We start from the raw sequence: 19,084 nt of genomic DNA on the forward strand, positions 1-19,084 counted from the left end.
TTTACCTCCATGCTCTGATGTCATGCGCAGCCTTGGTGAGCTGCGCACCTGTTGCTCCTTTCCGATTTCAGCGCATGCGCACTAGTGGCCCGTCTTACACACGACGAAATGCTTCACACGAAATGCTAACGGCTACACGTGCCAACATGCCGCGGTGGCTCAGCGGTTTAGACGCTCGGCTACTGAAAAGTTTCCCAGTTGGTGCCCGACCACGGCGGATGCATTTCGATGGAGGCAAAAAGGCAAGTGCGTCCTTGGGCTGTGTGATGTCAGTACACGTTAAAGGACCCCAGGCGGTCGAAATTTCCGGAGCCCTCCGTTTTGGCCTCTTTCATATCCTAGAGTCGCTTTGGAACGCCAAACCCCTGAACCAGCCCCGCCGGGGTGGTCCAGTGGTAAGACGCCCGGCCACTGTGCCGGAGTACCCGGGTTCGAACTCGAGGTCGGCGGCTGTGTTTCGGTGGAGGCGAAACGAAGTGGCGTCCGTGTGCTGTGCGATGTCAGCGCACGTTAAAGATTCTAATAATAAAGATTCCCAGGTGGTCGCAATTACTCCGTAGCCCTCCACTACGGCTCCTCTTTCCTCTTTCAATATCACCTTTCTCTCTTCCCTCACGGCGTGGTTGAGGTGTCCACAGAAAACAAGTGAGACAGTTACCGCGCCTTTTCCGTTCCTATAAATCAATCAGTTTTTTAAACCCCTCAACCAAGCAAAACCTAACCCAATCATCTTCTTTCACTTCACCTTCCTCGCTGCCCTTACGGCACGCTTCAAGTGTCGGTCGAAAAGTGCGACATAAACTGCGCATTTGCTTTCCTACGAATCAGTTTAAATTTAAACAAAATTATCGCAATGATGTCACGAGACTTCATGTCGAAATTGTAAAGCAACTTTCTTTTATGTACTGTTAAGTTTGGTGTCATACCGTTTCGCTTCTCATTTAGCATCTAATAGTCAAATCGGAGACTATAGTTAGCTTTAAAAATTCTAACCGGCGTCTTATGTAGAGCTGTACATCGCTAATTATAATTGTTGGTGTTCATCAGCGAGTTCGACACATTTCGCTTTTTCTTTCTCGGAAAACCAAACCAATTAAAAACGTTTAACACTTCGTCAAACCTGTGCCATACTGCAATGCTGGACAGTCAGTCAAACAAATGCCGATACATACCAAACAATGATTTTACTCGCCGTTATCTGTCCAAGCGCAGTTAAAGCCCGGCTAAATTGTTTTTTCAGTTTCGCCTCAACACCGCAACGTGGCCGCCGTGGCCGGTATTGAACTCGTGTCCTCGGGCACAGCAGTCAAGCCCTCTGACCGCTCAGCCACAGTTTGCGTAAGGAAATGTTCCGAGGGAGAAACAAGTGCACGCCTGCAGCTATCGACAATAAGAAGGGAAGCGGCTTTGACGACCTAGTAAAATGTGAACGTATCGGTAAAGCTCAACGTGGGGGTGCTTACCTGCTTTGTCTTTGAACCACGATGGACGGCTTTAAGATTCGAAGGCTTGCAGTCTCCGGAGCGTCACGGAGTGATAACAACCACACGAGCCTCTGCCTCTGGTCCTTCTTTCGCTCGTGCCCTCTTCCTCAGTGCACGAGAAGGCTCGAGTCGCGCGGCGCTCCCGTTTGTTCCGGTTTGCGGCAGCAGTGGCTTCTTATTTCGGCGTGTTTGTTTTTGTCGAGTCAGTTCTTTTTAGTACAGCTCGTACGGTCATGCAGCCTTATCCCTGCTGATCGTCGGCAGAGGAAAATCTTGGCTTTCGGTGTACAGTTTCTCGGCACGGTTTCGGACAAGTGCGAGGATGCTATCTGAGAAGAGTAGTGTTCGGAGAAGTCTTGCGACGCACTCCACTTATCTGGTTTCCCAAGGAATGGCCTGTGAGGCCGATACGGAGTGTAAAATAAAGAACAGGAAAATGCAAATTAAGTTGAAGTGTCGCAAAACTTGATAATCAACAAGGAGACCATAAAACAGCGTGTAGCTAGAGATCTGTGCAAAGTTACTTTTCTCTTTCCGGTGGAAAAGAATTGATACCAGTGAAATTGCTCGAAGATAGACATACTGACAAACAATGGCAGAGATGGCAAAGCGTACGAGGCTAGCGTAAACTACGCGCTCATGTATTCAGTCGGCCCGTTTTGTGCGCGCCATGCCTTGTTTTTTGTACCGCCCAGTTGATATAGCCATGAGGACGGGTCCAAACGTTTGCGCCGTTGCCAATTATTTCTGAGTGATCTAAATGAGAAAAACAAGAAATTTCAAATGATGAAGTCACAGACTCGGTTGCGTTTCGTCTGTCTAGCCGAGAACAGCGACGGCGGTGGTTGTTCAGGACCACTGGATGAGTTCAAAGCGGCCTCCAGGCTTTGAGCGGTCTCAGTGACAATGTATGTGAATATGACTGCGCGTATCTCAAGCGAATTGTAAGCTTTTCTGTAATCCTACTTCAAGAGCTCGTACTGTTGCCAATTATGCCACCAAAATCAGTTCTATGGCAGAACATATGCTCAATAATTGCCTCTAATCACCCCCGTGTTAGCTGACTAGTTGCTCGCATTCAGGTGGGGGTGAAATCCAGAAACTCGCAAGTGCCTATAATTCTTGTAGAAGAACGAAGTTATGGGCGGCACTTAAGACTAATACGGGCTGTTAAGGCAGAAAGATTGACTAGTTTTAATCTACCCGCTAATCCACCATTAACCCATAAAGTCTAACTTATTCGGCCTCAATCCACCCTTGACTTGCCGCTCTCCAGCTCAAACCAATATATACCACCATAATGCATGCTGACCCATCTAATAACTTCAACCTGCCCTAATCCAACTAATACACGTTATTTCACAGAAACCCACCCCAATGCAATATAAACATTACACTCTGTATACACACAAATACATTTAAACAAAACTTAATTACACATTATTCAGCTGATGTGAACCTAATCTAACATATTCACTTTTGATGCCTGAAATTAATAATATTTCAATAGACCTTAATCGACCTTAATCCACAATGATTCACTATCAGTCTACCATAACCCACCATAGTTCAATTTAATCCGCCGCAATCCATTTTATGGCGACTTCCTCTACTATATTTAACTTTCAATCCACGGAGATTGTCGTGACGCTGGGGCTACGTCGACCCGGCCTTCACTTGGTAGCGTGCAGAGACTCGGGTTGAAGAAGGACTGAATCTTCGAAGTTGGTAAAATATGTACAAGCAGGTTTAATGGCACTTTGAGAAACTTATTTACAAGATTATTTACACGAAAAAGAAGGGTACATCAGCAAAATGGCAAGCGTTAAGAGTTCATAGCGAGAAGCGACTGGATGAGCCGTTTACCCAGGGCCCAGAGCGACATTTCGTGCTCTGCAGCGTCCTTAAAACCCCCCTATGTCCAGCCCCTCTCTGAAGATGCTGACCAACCAAATCCAGGGCACGCCCCTCAGGTATCGGCATCCAATCGAACACATCACTGCACTGATGGTCTGAAGCACTGACTGGTCCGGCATTCATTCGTTGGGCGTGATCACTTGTTGGCGGGAAAAGCTTGGGAACGGCGAGGAGAGGAGGTACACTTCTATTCTTCAGCAAAGAAACCACAGGCTGGTTCTGACAAGGGGTTTTACTTCTCAGAAACCCGAGTGCACGTGGCGCCGCATAGGGCTCCCAACATTGTCCCTTTTCGACAATTGCAAATCTTTCCTGCATTCCCGGGAAATCACTTAATGGCCGTATGAGTCATGCTCCTTTCTTGTCCTGCCCGTCAGCGGACATGTCACTCTGTCGTCTCCTTTGGATAGGAGGCATTCATCACTGGAGGATAGCACTTCTCGACTGGAAGGGTGAACAAAAGAAAGAAAGCACTTCCTGCTATTTCCCGCAGGGGGACGTTTCTTTGTGTTTTTCCAGACGTTCTCTTGACAGGGCCAATTTGGCATTTGCAGGTTGTCCACAAAGCAAAACATGCTTACAAAACAGGATTCCTGGAAACAGGCTCACTTAGAGCCAATGGACCATCACCACATATTCACAAAACTTTTCCATGCCCACAGGCGAACAATAGAGCGCGCAAATGCGGATGCTTGGTCGTAACAGCCTCCTCCCCCGCCAGAAGAGACTCGGAGGGCAGCAGCCGCAGCTGCTGCATGAAGAGACGACTTAATGGCCTGCACGTGAACGCTTGAAGCTCGCTGTTGCATGTCGCGTTGTCTTGATTGTTGTAGGCCAAATTGCTTGAGCTATCTGAAACTCAACCACATGTCGAAGCAAGCACTCGGCTCCCGTCTGAAGAGACCAGGTCAAAAGAAAACTGCCATTGTTGTTCGAGAAAAGCCCACTCTCAAGACGTTCAGGACCCACGTATGCCTCGAAAACCAAACGTGCTGCTTTACATAGTCATCTATATTCAAGCGCACGAAAAAAAAAAAAAAACCTGTTTATCAATTTGGATACATGGTGAGGAACATCTCGGACCGCTTAGAAAGAGCGGCTAAGCGCGTCCGCATTCCCATTTAACTTCCCCTTTTTGTATCTTATTTCAAAATTGTACTGCTGTAAAATCAAGCTCCACCTAAGAAGGCGACTGTTCTTCGATGTCGCAGTTTGCAGCCAAGCCAGGGGACAATGGTCCGTCTCTACGGTGAATTTGGCCCCTCCAAGATAGCACTGCAATTTTTGAATGGCCCATACAATGCAAGCGCATTCCTTCTCTGACGCGCAATAAGCCCTCTCTCTAGAACTCAGTTTTCTGCTCAAGTAGAGCACGGGGTGCTCATTACCGTCGTCATCTCTCTGGCAGAGAACAGCACCTAACCCTCGATCACTGGCATCACACTGGACCGTGAATTCTCGGCCATAGTCTGGAGCTCGCAATACCGGACGGCTAATCAGCACAGCCTTCAGGTTTACGAAGGAGGCTTCCTTTTGTTCGTCCCAGACTACATTTGTCGGTTCTGTCTTGCGGAGAGCGTCGGTCAGAGGGCTAGCCAAAGCTGAATAGTTAGGGATGTAGTGATTGTAGTACCCAGTCAGACCCAGGAATGCTCGAATTTCCGTCTTCGTGCTCGGCCGCGGGTAGTCTGCTACCGCAGAAATCTTAATCTCGCTGGGTTTCCTGAAACCTTGACCTACATTGTGACCCAAGTAGTCCACGGTCGCCCTTGCCAGGCAACATTTCTCGGCCTTTACGGTTAGTCCAGCTTGACGCAAAAGGCTCAGTACAGCTCTTAGATGTACCATATGGTCCGCCCATGAGTCGGAAAAAACCGCAATGTCGTCTAAATAAGGCACCGCGAATGTTTCACACCCCTTTAAAACCCTATCCATGAGTCGGGAAAAACAAAATGGAGCATTTTTGAGCCCGAAACTCATCATTGTTGGCTGGTAGCTGCCCGTCGGAGTGACGAAAGCCGCGTATCTGCTGGCGCGTTCAGTGAGCGGTACTTGCCAGTATCCTCGAGTAAGGTCCAGCGTAGTCACATATGCCGCTCTACTGACCTGTTCTACTCTCTCCTCAATATTCGGAATAGGATACACTTGATCCCTGGTGAGAGAATTTAGCTTTCGGTAGTCTACCACAGGCCTAGGGTCTTTACCTGGAGCTTCTACTAAGATCATAGGCGAAGCATAATCGCTTTCCGAGGGTTTTATTACTCCCAATTCCAGCATGCGAGTTACTTCCCTATCCAGAATTTCTCTTTGCCTTGGAGAAAATCGGTAGCACCTTGATCGCACTGGCACGTCTGAAGTCAGCTCAATATCGTGCTCAGTCAAATCAGTTCTGCCTGGCCTGTCCACGAAGCAGGCCTCAAACTCTGTTATTATCTCGCCCAGATCGGACAGCTGGGATTTCTTTAGTTCTCCTCTCTGCTCCGTCTTTTTGAGAAGCTCCTGAGCGTTGCTTCCTTTTCCGCTGAGGCAAATCAAGTTGTCCCCCATCTCCTCGGGAAGGTTTAACGTTAGATTTACCACGGCTTCCCTCTGCACATAAGGCTTCATAAGATTGCAATGATAAATGCGCACTTCTTTACGCCTATCGGGGATTTTCACTGCGTAGTTAGTGTCAGAAAGCTTTGCAACGACTTCAGCAGGTCCTTCCCACTGTACTTCGAGCTTATTCTTGGGATCATTGGGTTGCTCCATAGTTAAGTCCTCTCGGGTTCCACTTAAAAGTCTCGTGAGATTACTAGACACTGGCGGCAAGAGGTTATTCTCAAGAACGTCCTCATTCCGCGTCTCATCAAGCTCACTTTCAAGTTGACTTATCTGAGATGCCTCGCTCTCAAAGCTTTCTGACCTGCTATCTTCCGCATTTACCATTGTTTTAACTGCCGTTTCCTCCGCTGTGGATTTTTCTGGAATGAGCAGTGTAGCTAGTTCTCGCGCCTTTGAACGTGTTAAGGCTTGCACAACTCTGTCTCCGAAAAGGATGCCCCTCTTTCGCAGCAGCATGTCCGATTTGTTGGAGAACAAATACGGATAGCACTTAGGAAGCTTTCCTGAAACGGCAGCCTCGGTTGTTAATTCGCCGAAAGGGCCCTCGATGACCACGTTCGCGATCGGCAAGCACACACTCTGTTCCTCAACTACCTGTCGGATCCATGCACACTGTCCTGTATAGTCGGAAGGCGATACATACGCCGGATGGACAACATCCATCGTTGCGGCCGAATCGCGCAGTACCTTGCAAGGCTTCCCGTTGACTACTAGGTCATGCAGGTAGGGTTCTAAAAGCTGCATATTTTCATCGCAGTCCCTGACATACGAGAAAGCAATCTTTTCTTTCCGGCAGTTGACGGCAATGTGACCCTGCTCATTACACCTAAAGCATGTGAGCGGCTTCCTAGCCTCAAGCTTATTCTTTGTGTTCTGCACGTTGGTCACTTCCCCACTTTTCTCACTGCCGTCCTTTCTAGGGCGTTTGCCTGAAGAAGCCTTCCTTTCTTCGTTTGCAAATCTAGCAAAGTGCCTTTTCTGACGGTTATTTACACTCAACTTGGGATTGCGGAGCCTATCCACTGCTGGGTTGCTGAATTGTCGGCGCGAAGCGTACTCCTCAATGACTTCGGCAGCTTCAGTTGCCGACTTAATGTCGCCTCGGTCCTGTAACCAATTTCTTTCTTTTTCTGGGAGGCAGCTATAAAACTGCTCCAAAAGAATTCGCTCGACTACAGCGTCCCTATCACTGTAGGAATCAGTGCTCTTTAGCCACTCGCCCAAATTAACTCTTAAATTGTACAGGAATTCAGGGTAACTCTCGTCCCTGGACTTAGTAGCGTTCCGAAAACGTTGTCTGAACGCCTCGGCGCTAAGCCTATACTTTCTCAGAAGGCAAGTTTTGACCTTCTCGTAGTTGTCCGCGTCCTCCTTGCTCAGCCGCGCGACAACCTCCGCTGCCTCGCAGGGCAGAACCGTCAATAATCTCTGAGACCAAGTGTCTCGCTGGAAGGACAGTTCTTCGCAAGTTCGCTCAAAGTTACCCAGATACAGACCGATATCCCCTGATATCACATATGGCTGCATGTACTTTGACATCTTGAAATCTGCCTCCTTGTTGAGAAGAGGTACCGCTAGCTGGGGACAATTGCCCGACCTCTTGCTCAACTCTACTTCTAATTTCCGGAGCTCAATTTCTAGCTCCCGCTTTTTTGCTTCTCTCTCAATTTCACGCTCCCGCCTCTTTTCCTCTTTTTCTCGCTCTTTCTGCTGTATGAGCTGCTCCTCCTTTTTTTGTTCGATGAGGTTCCATGCTTCACTGAGCTCCTCATCATCGGCTCCCAGATCAGTGATTGCCTTTATAATCAAGGGTTTTCGTGCCAAACCACTTGTATCAATTCCCAATTCCTCACACAACAGCAACAGGTCCGGTTTCTGCAGCTTTTGTAGGTCCATGATCGCTCCGAGTGTCGGCTACTTCCAAAACAACAGTGCAAACTACCAAACCTAAAGGCGTTTCAACACTTTTTACCAGTTCTAAAATCTAACCCTGTTCTAGAACCTGGTCCACATCAGAAGAAAAGCCAAGCACTCACCCACACATGCGATCGATGTTCCGAGCTGCTCTCTTGTTGGCCGATTGTTGCGCCTGCTTGTTGCTTGAGATGCCACCTCCGATCACCAGATGTTGTGGCTTGTAGCTTCAGATCCACCTCCAATCACCAGATGTTGTGGCTTGTAGATTCAGATCCCACCGCTGATCACCAGTTGTCGTGACGCTGGGGCTACGTCGACCCGGCCTTCACTTGGTAGCGTGCAGAGACTCGGGTTGAAGAAGGACTGAATCTTCGAAGTTGGTAAAATATGTACAAGCAGGTTTAATGGCACTTTGAGAAACTTATTTACAAGATTATTTACACGAAAAAGAAGGGTACATCAGCAAAATGGCAAGCGTTAAGAGTTCATAGCGAGAAGCGACTGGATGAGCCGTTTACCCAGGGCCCAGAGCGACATTTCGTGCTCTGCAGCGTCCTTAAAACCCCCCTATGTCCAGCCCCTCTCTGAAGATGCTGACCAACCAAATCCAGGGCACGCCCCTCAGGTATCGGCATCCAATCGAACACATCACTGCACTGATGGTCTGAAGCACTGACTGGTCCGGCATTCATTCGTTGGGCGTGATCACTTGTTGGCGGGAAAAGCTTGGGAACGGCGAGGAGAGGAGGTACACTTCTATTCTTCAGCAAAGAAACCACAGGCTGGTTCTGACAAGGGGTTTTACTTCTCAGAAACCCGAGTGCACGTGGCGCCGCATAGGGCTCCCAACATTGTCCCTTTTCGACAATTGCAAATCTTTCCTGCATTCCCGGGAAATCACTTAATGGCCGTATGAGTCATGCTCCTTTCTTGTCCTGCCCGTCAGCGGACATGTCACTCTGTCGTCTCCTTTGGATAGGAGGCATTCATCACTGGAGGATAGCACTTCTCGACTGGAAGGGTGAACAAAAGAAAGAAAGCACTTCCTGCTATTTCCCGCAGGGGGACGTTTCTTTGTGTTTTTCCAGACGTTCTCTTGACAGGGCCAATTTGGCATTTGCAGGTTGTCCACAAAGCAAAACATGCTTACAAAACAGGATTCCTGGAAACAGGCTCACTTAGAGCCAATGGACCATCACCACATATTCACAAAACTTTTCCATGCCCACAGGCGAACAATAGAGCGCGCAAATGCGGATGCTTGGTCGTAACAAGATAGCCACAATTCACGTTAATTAGTCAGAATTAACTTATTAAATCATAATCCACTCATAACCCTTCAGAATCAACATATTGCGATCTAGGTAATCTTAATACATCGAAACTCACTCTTAATCCAAAGCAATTCACCATTAATTCAACGTTGTCAACCAAAATTCACACTCAGTAATCCATTCTGTCACTTTGAATGTGGGGCCAGGTTCTGTTTGATCTCCGGGGTGATGATATCACAGCCCTGCCTGACCAATATGACGTATTTGTATATGCATTCAACACTGCTCAATTCCGCTGCTGATGGGGCAAGTAAGGCTTTAGTTCTGTCGCGTAAGTTGATTTTGCTCATCATAATACAGTCTTACTCATTAACGCACGTAATACACAATTTGATGGATTGAACTTGATATGAATGCACAAATAACGTCTAATGATTTCAGAGTTCATGGTGAGGTTATATCTAACAAATGAGTATGTTTTAACGCACGAACTTGTTCGCATCATTCGCCAGTTGCGTAATTGATGAACTGTGATCGATGCATAAGAAACCGTATTCTTGAACAATGGGTTGACAGAGGGAGGGCTCGGGGTGAAAGAGGGGGTGCGGGTTAGGACTGAAGTAGATTTTGTAGTCTTCCACACAGCTTCAACTGATACTACTCTCGCTCGTTATTTAAGCCGCCAGGGATTGCTGCTGTGATTGCAAATACTGACCCATCATATCTGGTTTCCGATTCGCACGCAACATCGAACTTGACATTTGTTGAGTAAAGAAGCAAGGAAGTTCATAACTGACGGCTCAACAGACATAAAAAATGAATGACTATGTAGGCCTACATTGCGCCTTGTGGTAAATATAGCCTTATAGCTGCCGCGCTGCAGCGTTTCAGCCTTTGCCGGTGCCTCACTGAAAGTGCTGTTCGAACAAAGCATCGCTTATGCGCGCTGCTTTGTTCAGTAGGCGGGAGCAGCAGACACCTCCAAGGGCGTTCATCCGTGCGCACACGCGGCCAGCACGTCGACATCGAGAACATACGCCTCGTGTTATCTTGGTATCAGCCTGTGGTCGGACAGTTATCTCCGCGCAGCTCGTGCTTTCGGCCAGGTCATGTTACGAGGAGCTGGTCTTGAACGTGAGCAGCAGGCAGAAAAGAGGGCTACAGTCACCGAATAATCTAGCTGAAACGCTCTTGGAAACGTGTCAGGCAAAAGAACTCCAGCCAAGAGACAAACTGAGCTGGCAGAAACTGCGCGTTAAGTGCACGCCCTTAAACCTGATTAGGAACAGACGCCAGCCAGAGAGAGTTCAGGAGCAGAATTGGACATTTGGGTGCTAAAAATTACCTTTCCGAGTGCCGTAAATACGTTCTAAACGTAAACGTTTCTGAAAATAAACGAGAAATGTGATGCTATAAGTTTTGTTAAAAATTGAAGGCATTTTATAGAGAAGAATAGCAAAGCTTCGAAAATGGACAGAAAACTAGTGAGTTGCTTAACTTTATATGCCATTTTAATGCATGCAATAGGAACTTACGGTACTCACATACATGTAGGTAAATGAGGCAGCTGTTTGTGAGAACCTCGTTTCATTTTATCATTTCCACCAGCAAGCCCCCATTGCAAGTGAGGAGCACGGTGTATCTTAGGATCACCCAAAATAACACCAGGAGCAGTTGCAAAATGTTAAAAAAGAAAAAAAAGAACAAAACAAACTCCCTGAAATTAATGTGGAAGGAATTACGGTGCTCATCCATAAAAAAAAAAAGGGGGGGGGGAATTGAGTGACACCACCGTTCATTTTGGGAGACTGTAATGAAACGAGTAAGAAGCGCAAAACTTCACACGGACTAAAAAAAAGAAGAAAGAAAAAAAGAAAGTAAGAAAACAAACTGGGCTTTGCAGTGAAAAAAATAGATTGGCCTGCGCAGGGATCGAACCTACGACCTTCGCGTTATTAGCACGACGCTCTAACCGACTGAGCTAGCAGGCCGGTCGGTAGACGTGATTTCCGAGGTAGCATTTCTGTGGGAGTTATATTTCATGGGCAGGCCAAGTGCGAAGAGAGGATATCCGATGGTCGCTTAGGGTAACAAACTGGATTCCAAGGGTAGGAAAGCTTAGCAGGGGACGGCAGCAAGTTAGGTGGGCGGATGAGGTTAAGAAGTTTGCAGGGGTCAAGTGGATGCAGCTAGCACAGAACGGGGTTAATTGGAGAAGTATGGGAGAGGCCTTCGCACTGCAGTGGTTATAGTCAGGGTGATGATGATGATAATGATGATAATGATGTATCTCAGAGAGAAATAACTGTATTGCACGTGTTATATACCTGCTGGCTTTGTCAAAATACTATATGCTTCGACGAACTATCAGTGCTTGCAAAGCAACCCATTTTTTAGACAATTCCTTTTAATTAGCATCGCTATTGCGTCAGCGTATAAAGAGATGCGTAGTGGCGAAAAAGGGTGGTAATACTTAAATGAGTGATAAATGTTTCTCAAAGTAATAAATTCGAGGAGGCAGTGATGATGTGACTCCTTCGTCTAAGCAGGATATCAGGGTAGGCTGTTCGGCGGGAGACCGGCTGCTGCTGAGTGCAGGATTCTTGACAGCAGGAAGCACTCGCAAAAAGTGGTGAATTCTGCCTCAGTACTTTGGGGAATATGGACAGGACACTCTGGGCGGGGTGGATATATGAGTTCCGAAATTGAGGCAACTTCTGAGTGACGGCAGGAATGAGAGAAAACCCTGATTCGGATACTCCGAAGCGCAAAGTCCTCTGTGCGAGTAAGACCGTTGAGGAGAGTTCCGCTCACGGAGAGATGAGAGCACGTGTGTTCTGAAATTAACGAGAGCAAGGGTGGGAAAGTATTTATAAGAAATGGAGCTTGGCGAACGAAAAAAAAAAATGTGGCCTGCGCAGGGATCGAACCTACGACCTCCGCGTTATTAGCACGACGCTCTAGCCAATAGGTAAACTTTTTTTCCTTTATTGCCAAATTTATTTATAGCTCATTCGGATTTATAGGTAATTCAGATTTTCTAAAATCTGAATGAGCTATAAATTGCCTTTTCTTCTTTGCTGCCTTTAATTCACAATCAACAGGGGCTTCAGGCGTGGAGCTGTTACCATAGCCAAACTGCAAAAGATCCGCCCGTTTATTTCCGGCACGAGGCTCTAACTTTCCCCATCTCGTTTTGGTTCGTTGTGAACTATTCACCCGGAGCGGCACCGAAACATCAATGTTTTAGTTTTTTTTCCCTTTATCTCTTTAACCTATTTCAGTGCTGTTTTCTTAAAATACGCTAACTCTCCTCTCGTGGGAGATATTCCTCCCTCGTATCGTGCATGCAATAGACAACATTAACTTTCTTACAAGTTTGCTTTCCTAAGTAACAAAGCTGCCCCCCCCCCCCCCCCCCCCCTTAAAAAAAAAAGGTTTGCTCGATTCACCAAATGAGATTATGGGGGCTAGAGGAGAGGCGCAAACCCCATGGTTGAAAAGTGCAAAAAGTATGTTTAATTACTCAAACACAATATAGTCCTACTAGCTTTTTTTCAACCTCACATGTATCGCCGGCCACCTTTTGTTAGGAGATATACCTATGCGGGGAAGCACATTTGTGTAATTTTGAATAATAATAAAAAGTGCACTGCTATAAGGGAAACTTCGTAGCGATACAAGACCTTGTTCTTATCTGGATCCATATAAACTAGTGAACCTGATAATCAGCGTACATGACAATGAACGCCGCTGCCTTATGTTTGAAACATTTGTCGTCGCGTAAGCATAAACCTGCAATTCGGACGTACGCTGCCTAACTGGATATCAAGGATGATTTTCGTCAGTATGACTCTTTTTCCGCTAGTGTATGCCATGACGAGAAAGGGTGTTGGCGTTTTGGGCCAGTGGAACCCTGCATTTCGGAAGAACAGCATCTAACTGGGTAGTAAGAATTGTTTCGACCAATCAGGCTCGTTTCCCACTTGCAGAATGCCATGACCAAAATTCAGGATGGAGTTTCAGGCTGCCGATACTCTTACAGCTACCTATTCTAAAGCACCAATAGAGTAAATAATGAAAGGAAAGCTAGCACTGCTTAAAGCAGCTAAACAATGCGGACGGAAGATAGATGGACACACTTGACGCCGCATATTAATAGTAGTGTTGACAGCGCCGTGTGGGTCCCTTTGGCCTTCTAACAAGCCCTTTGCATTGTTTTTAAGAGTGTAAAGAAACTACAAGCCTGCACCTCAACCCGTGGAGGCTGAAGCGCATGCTCATGTGGTTCTGTGCCGTCAGTTATCCCTAGGCAGATATTTACCACACACCTGGGATCCGGAAGCTGTCGAATGCGCATTAAGGAAAGGCACAGTTCCTTGAACTAAAATCAATTAGCCCTAATTTATATCTATCCAAATCGAAGCAGTTATGTTCTAAGTAGCTGTGGGATCAAGGCTTGGTTTTAAGGCTATAGACGTTGCTTTATCGAGAATATCAAGGAAAGCAGTGCGACAGGAAATGCACACGAAAGAACTCTCTTGCTTATTATCAGTGTTACTGGACGCGTTTTGCCCTTTTCCCATATTTGGTATGAATCACCAATCACCAACTTGTACGAAAAGCCAAGTCGCAAACGAGTCATTCAGACATACTGTTGACCAGTAGCAGCACGCGGAGAAGCGTGAGAAAAAAGTTAGTTCAGAAAATGCCGACTTCCCCCCCCCCCTCCCTTCTTCCCAACTACGCAATACAAGGTCATGTAAGGCCAGTAAGGCCAAGGCCTAGACGAAACCAAGTCCACTTGACGAAACGTTGGCTCGACCTGTGAACTGAGGCCTCCCCCTTCTGCCCTTGTTCAGTGCGCTTTCATAAGGCCATGGTCATGTACCTGCCGCTCACTGTGGCTGACAGTCTTCCTTACGCGTTTCAAAACTGGCGGCCGTCATGAGGCAGAGCGTGCTCGGGTTGTATGCATTGGGATGCGAAAATAAAGCAATTCGAGCACGTACTCATTGTTCAGAGAACACTATATAGTAGGGGCGATCGAGCATGCAAGCCCCGACATCCTTTCACCCCTTCCCTTCAGAACTCGTTGAATCGGAGCTCTGAAGGGAAGGGGTGAAACGTGGAACGTGCGTGCACATATCCGTCCGTGCGCACCCGGTACCTACTCCGGCGGTCACGCAATCGAACCCCGGCATTTGCACGCTCATGGCTACGCATGGTCGCACATACCCGGATGTCCCCTCCCATAAAAAAGTAACCGAGATTAAACAAAAATTACGGAGAACTTTAGGCGAGCGAAACCAGTAACTGAGTGTGGTTGGCAGTCACGTGGACTAGTCAGGAGTACGTTTTCATTTGAGAGACTTAATCACGCACTAGAAAGTAAATGGCTGGTTTTTAAAATATTTGTGCGAGAGAAAAAAAAAAAAGAAACTGATGGGGTGGGGTTGTACTGCTAGGAGCAGGTGTGTGCGTATGCCAAGCGACGTTTTTTCCGCTCGCCCCTTGTCCGAGGTTTCCTGGCAGTAAAGGGCGATACAAATCACTGCAAGCAGACTGCAAGCCTGTACATAAAAGCACTGGACTGCTCGCTTCCCTAATTGGCACCAGAAGCTGGTATAATATCTCCATAAAATGAAGAAATAGTCTTCCCTTGAGTGCTGTACGCCATATTAGCTCCAGAAAGTATATATATCGCAGTGAAAAACAGCCAGATGAAATTTAGCATCGAGGTACTAGCTACTAAAATTTTGTTACTAGCCCCAGAGGAAAGCTCGCTAGAAAAAAGCACCACTAGACAGTGGCGTTGCTTCAAAGTCTCAATGCGCGGCTAGGATGACGTAATCGCCGTTTCTCTAGAGTGCTCTCCTACGAGGTTTTCCATCCACATTGCACAGGAAATGTGCTCCAACAGCTGGTAACCTGAAAGCTTTTACATAACGCTCGTCTAGGATCAAGCAGATGTTTTTAGTTTGTTTGATCGGACGTCATTTGGCTAAGTGTGGCTTTTAAATTAGTACTAAGGGTAGTATTGCGGCTTCCAATTTTTCAATATTTTTGATTCGGCAGAAGAAAGAGAGGCTGGCAGTTATATTCCTCTGTTTACTTTGTCTTTCCCGCTTTGGTATTTCCGAGTCGCCCACGCCTCTAACCACAACTTCATTAACGAGATTCACGTCCTAATTCATGTTGAACAAATTAATTCACCTTCCATAGAGAAAAAGTCAACATAAGTAGTTTTTTTATTTTTGGTTAAATATGGGAAGCAACGGTAAGCGTACAAGGACTGGGGCATTTACACGCAACCCTAAAAAGTAAATGTTTGCAGCGCTTTCATTACAGTCTCAGTTTGACGCCTTGTGAATTGTGTATTGTAGGATTTCCACATTCCATACACACACTTTCTCATGGGAGGTGTATTTTTACAGCATCCTTGGAGCCGTAGTGCAAAAAAAAAAAAAAAAATGATATTTTTTTACATTTAGCAACGAATGATCTCGCAATATCTTAATAATCACGGGCAGCACTATTTGTCCCTAAAGTTTTGAAAAGGAAACAAGGAAAAGTAAGCCTCTTTCTTTGTCCCTAGCAATACGCATTATTATCAGCAGTTTCCACAAGGCAACGCCACGTGTTACGCATTCTAAATCGAGCCGATCGTGGAAAGCGGAGGTGTGTCCGTGTCTGGATTATTTTCGCATATAGTTGTCAACAGGTACGAGTAGCTGTGCACTTTAATGCCACCATTAAACAAAACGAGAAGGTTCTAAACCTAAGGGGATCGAACATTCGATTTTTATTTTATTTTAATTTCTGTAGATCGAATACCTAAGCCTAGAAATACAAATGAACCCTGCCTGCATTTTCTCTTCAGTCACTAGAGTTTTGCGTTCATTGGACTACGTTTGCGTTGCTGTTAGCGTGTTCGCGTTTTACCTGTCGCTGAGCGTACAGAGTACTATTATTCGAAACCGAACAAATTTACGCGCGTCCTGTACTAATAAATAATAATGGTTTGGTTAACATTCCAGAGCCACTCAGGCTATGGGGACACCGTAGTGGAGGGCATCGGAAATTTAGATTACCTGGGGCCCTTTGACGTGCACTACATCGCACAGCACACGGACATCTTGAATTTGACTTCCGTCGAAAAGTGGCCACCGTGGCCGGGATTCTGTCCCGCATCCTTGGACACAGGTGTCGAACGCCCTTACCACTGCACCATCACGGCGGGGAACTAATAAATGACCTTGGCCTATATTTCGTCACGCATGGTTTCACTGAATGTGAGTTCAAGAAGTTAAGCAATTTAATGAATCACATCAAGTTGCGGCGCTGAGCTTTGGCCTGAGGGGTGCCGTTTTGTTGGCTGTCCTCGGATGAACTACCGACACCGGCATGCGAGCATGCAACATAGTCCGTTCATAACACGGAGTATTTGCATATGCTTTCAGTCGTAATGCTGCCTTTGCAGCCCGGCTTAGTAGCAGGTGTTGCGTGACCAGCAGCGAAAATCTGCAGCCGCTGACCTGCTTGACTGGTTCTCGGCCGCGTGATCGCATTTCAAGGTATACTGTCTTATGCAAGCGTTCAAATCCCCCGCCGTTTTGAGTACGTGCAGCTGCGCGCCCGCACATCCTTTATTGATTCAGCTGCTCTTGTTGCAGAGCCGCAACTTCGTCGATGCTCCTGACGCTTTGACACTATGTTAAACGTAAACGTGAATCGGGAATTGTTATAAAGAGCATTTAAGCAATATAAGCTACATAAGCAGCAACTGCAAGGCAGTGCAGCGCCTGGCCTGCTAGCTCAGTCGGTTAGAGCGTCGTGCTAATAACGCGAAGGTCGTAGGTTCGATCCCTGCGCAGGCCAATAGTTTTTTTTTTTTTTTTTTTTTTTTTTTTTTAAATACATACATTTATATATGGCATTTCAACGTGCTATAACGATGTTTACAGTTGACTAAGAGGCAGAACGCAATTCTCTCTGCAATGAATGGTCACCGATGAGTGCGAACTTCCATACTGACTATTCATATTACTGCTATGCCTAAGATGCAAGCAATTATGTCATTGTTGTTGTTAAACACTTTAGTTACACATAAAATTGAAGGTAAAAGGCGATGCTATTATGTATAGACGCGAGCTCTTCAGCCCTGGTAGCATACGCCGACCACAATTCATTGCAAATTTTGTACTGATGCCACCCTTGCTGTAATTGGGATTGCTTTTCTTTCATGCAGCTGGGCAAACTTGAAGTGCGCTTTATTTGGCTTCTGATCTACGACGCTGCGGATTTCCCGCTGAAGGAAACAACTAATGTCAGGACCCGAACATTGTGATCAAAATATTTTTTTTTCTCTCTCTATTCGAGATACTGCAGCCCTATTTAAGTGCCCCTTTTTAGTCTGGGGTTGTACGGCACCCGGCATAAACCAGTGTTTCGTAAAGCTTGTTTTACAGGTAACAATGCCTCTCGGTTATGGAGTAAAAAACAATTGGAAACACATTTCTGCATGGAAGCAGAGATAAAAGCTCTTCTAATTTCTTGGCTCTCATCAGTGCTTAGTGGCGTGCCTGTGCATCAGTGATATTTTATATCTAGAGTTCGTTTGCGTGCTTTCCCGTGTTTTAGCGGTTTAGGTACTTCGGTCAGTGAGTACAGAGCTCATGAATACAGCATGAGAGACTATGCTGACACCATCGCTTATCCTGTGTTAGCAAATGAGCATTTAGGGGTGCTTTTGGAAAAAGGTTTTTGTCTTTTCTGGTCACAACAATCCTTCATCGCAGATTTTTTTTATTACTGTGTTGAATGTCATTTTTGTCGCCTTGTTTCCTTGTTGGCTAAAGTTACGCTTATGCTTTGTATCCTTATCTGCTTTCTTTTCTTCTAATCTATTTCATTATATTAGTTCTTTATTCCACTCATGTAACCTCCTCGCTCAAACCTGGTATTTAGGTAGAACGAGATGAAAAACATGTTTTACATGAAGGAGCATGGAACAAGGGTAAATGGGGTACGCCTGAGTTATTATCGACCTGCGAACTGAGGCGTACCCCATTTACCCTTATTCAGTGCTCCCTCATATCAAACTCGGTATTATTTCTTAATAATACCCATGACGACGACTGGGATGCTGTTCTCCATGATGGCCCGACAAACGGTCCATAGAATATTTCTGGACATGTTCCCGTAACTTTATATATTTTAATGTTCAGTAAAACATCAAGTTTAAAAGGCATACGTGGGAACATTTGATTAATCCTTAACACGCAGGGTTATTCCGTCAGAAGAATAAATCTTACGGCGTTTTTTTTTTTTTTTTTATGAAACAGAGTTCCGTTAACAAAGGCCGTCTTTAGAGAGATTCGGAATAGGATTGCGGCTGAATACAGAAAAGCTGAAGAACAGTATTACGAAAGGCTGTTTAGCCCCGAGTCTATATGCCAACTAGAGCAAACCAGGACAATTAATAATGATATGCTTCGAAAAATCCCTAATCTCAACGGTACACACGAGGCCTTTGTTGATGGGGAATCGTTAATAGTGAAAAACATCAGTACACATTCATGTCTATAAAAAATATAATCCGTTGCATAAATAATACACTATATTTTCATTTTTCAGAAGAGCTATTTATTCATCACCAAATAATACTAATCAAGTCACTCTACAGTTGCCGTCCTATTTACGACTTGCGCATTGGCAAATAAAAATATCAGTGATTTTTAATAATCCTATCAGGTGGAACACTACTTTGTAATATCACTAAAACACATGCCTTTGAAAAACAGACCATTGCACACCGTCGAACCAATTACCTCTTACAGTCCTTCGTATATACTATTGTATTTCTACTAAATATACCGAATATTT

The 19,084-nt window shown here is 45.8% G+C and overlaps 2 non-coding genes across 2 annotated transcripts; one reads left to right on the top strand and one right to left on the bottom strand.

The window, feature by feature from the left end:
• Positions 1-11,113: 11,113 nt before the first annotated feature.
• On the bottom strand, positions 11,114-11,187 carry TRNAI-AAU (transfer RNA isoleucine (anticodon AAU)). The gene has a single exon. It is a non-coding gene; the product is annotated as a tRNA-Ile (tRNA).
• Positions 11,188-17,003: 5,816 nt separating this feature from the next.
• Positions 17,004-17,077, top strand: TRNAI-AAU (transfer RNA isoleucine (anticodon AAU)). Its single transcript has one exon. It is a non-coding gene; the product is annotated as a tRNA-Ile (tRNA).
• Positions 17,078-19,084: the final 2,007 nt, after the last annotated feature.

The sequence above is a fragment of the Amblyomma maculatum genome, chromosome 1 (assembly GCF_055883805.1).
Source record: "Amblyomma maculatum isolate TAMU_Amacu chromosome 1, ASM5588380v1, whole genome shotgun sequence".
Lineage (NCBI taxonomy): Eukaryota > Metazoa > Arthropoda > Arachnida > Ixodida > Ixodidae > Amblyomma > Amblyomma maculatum.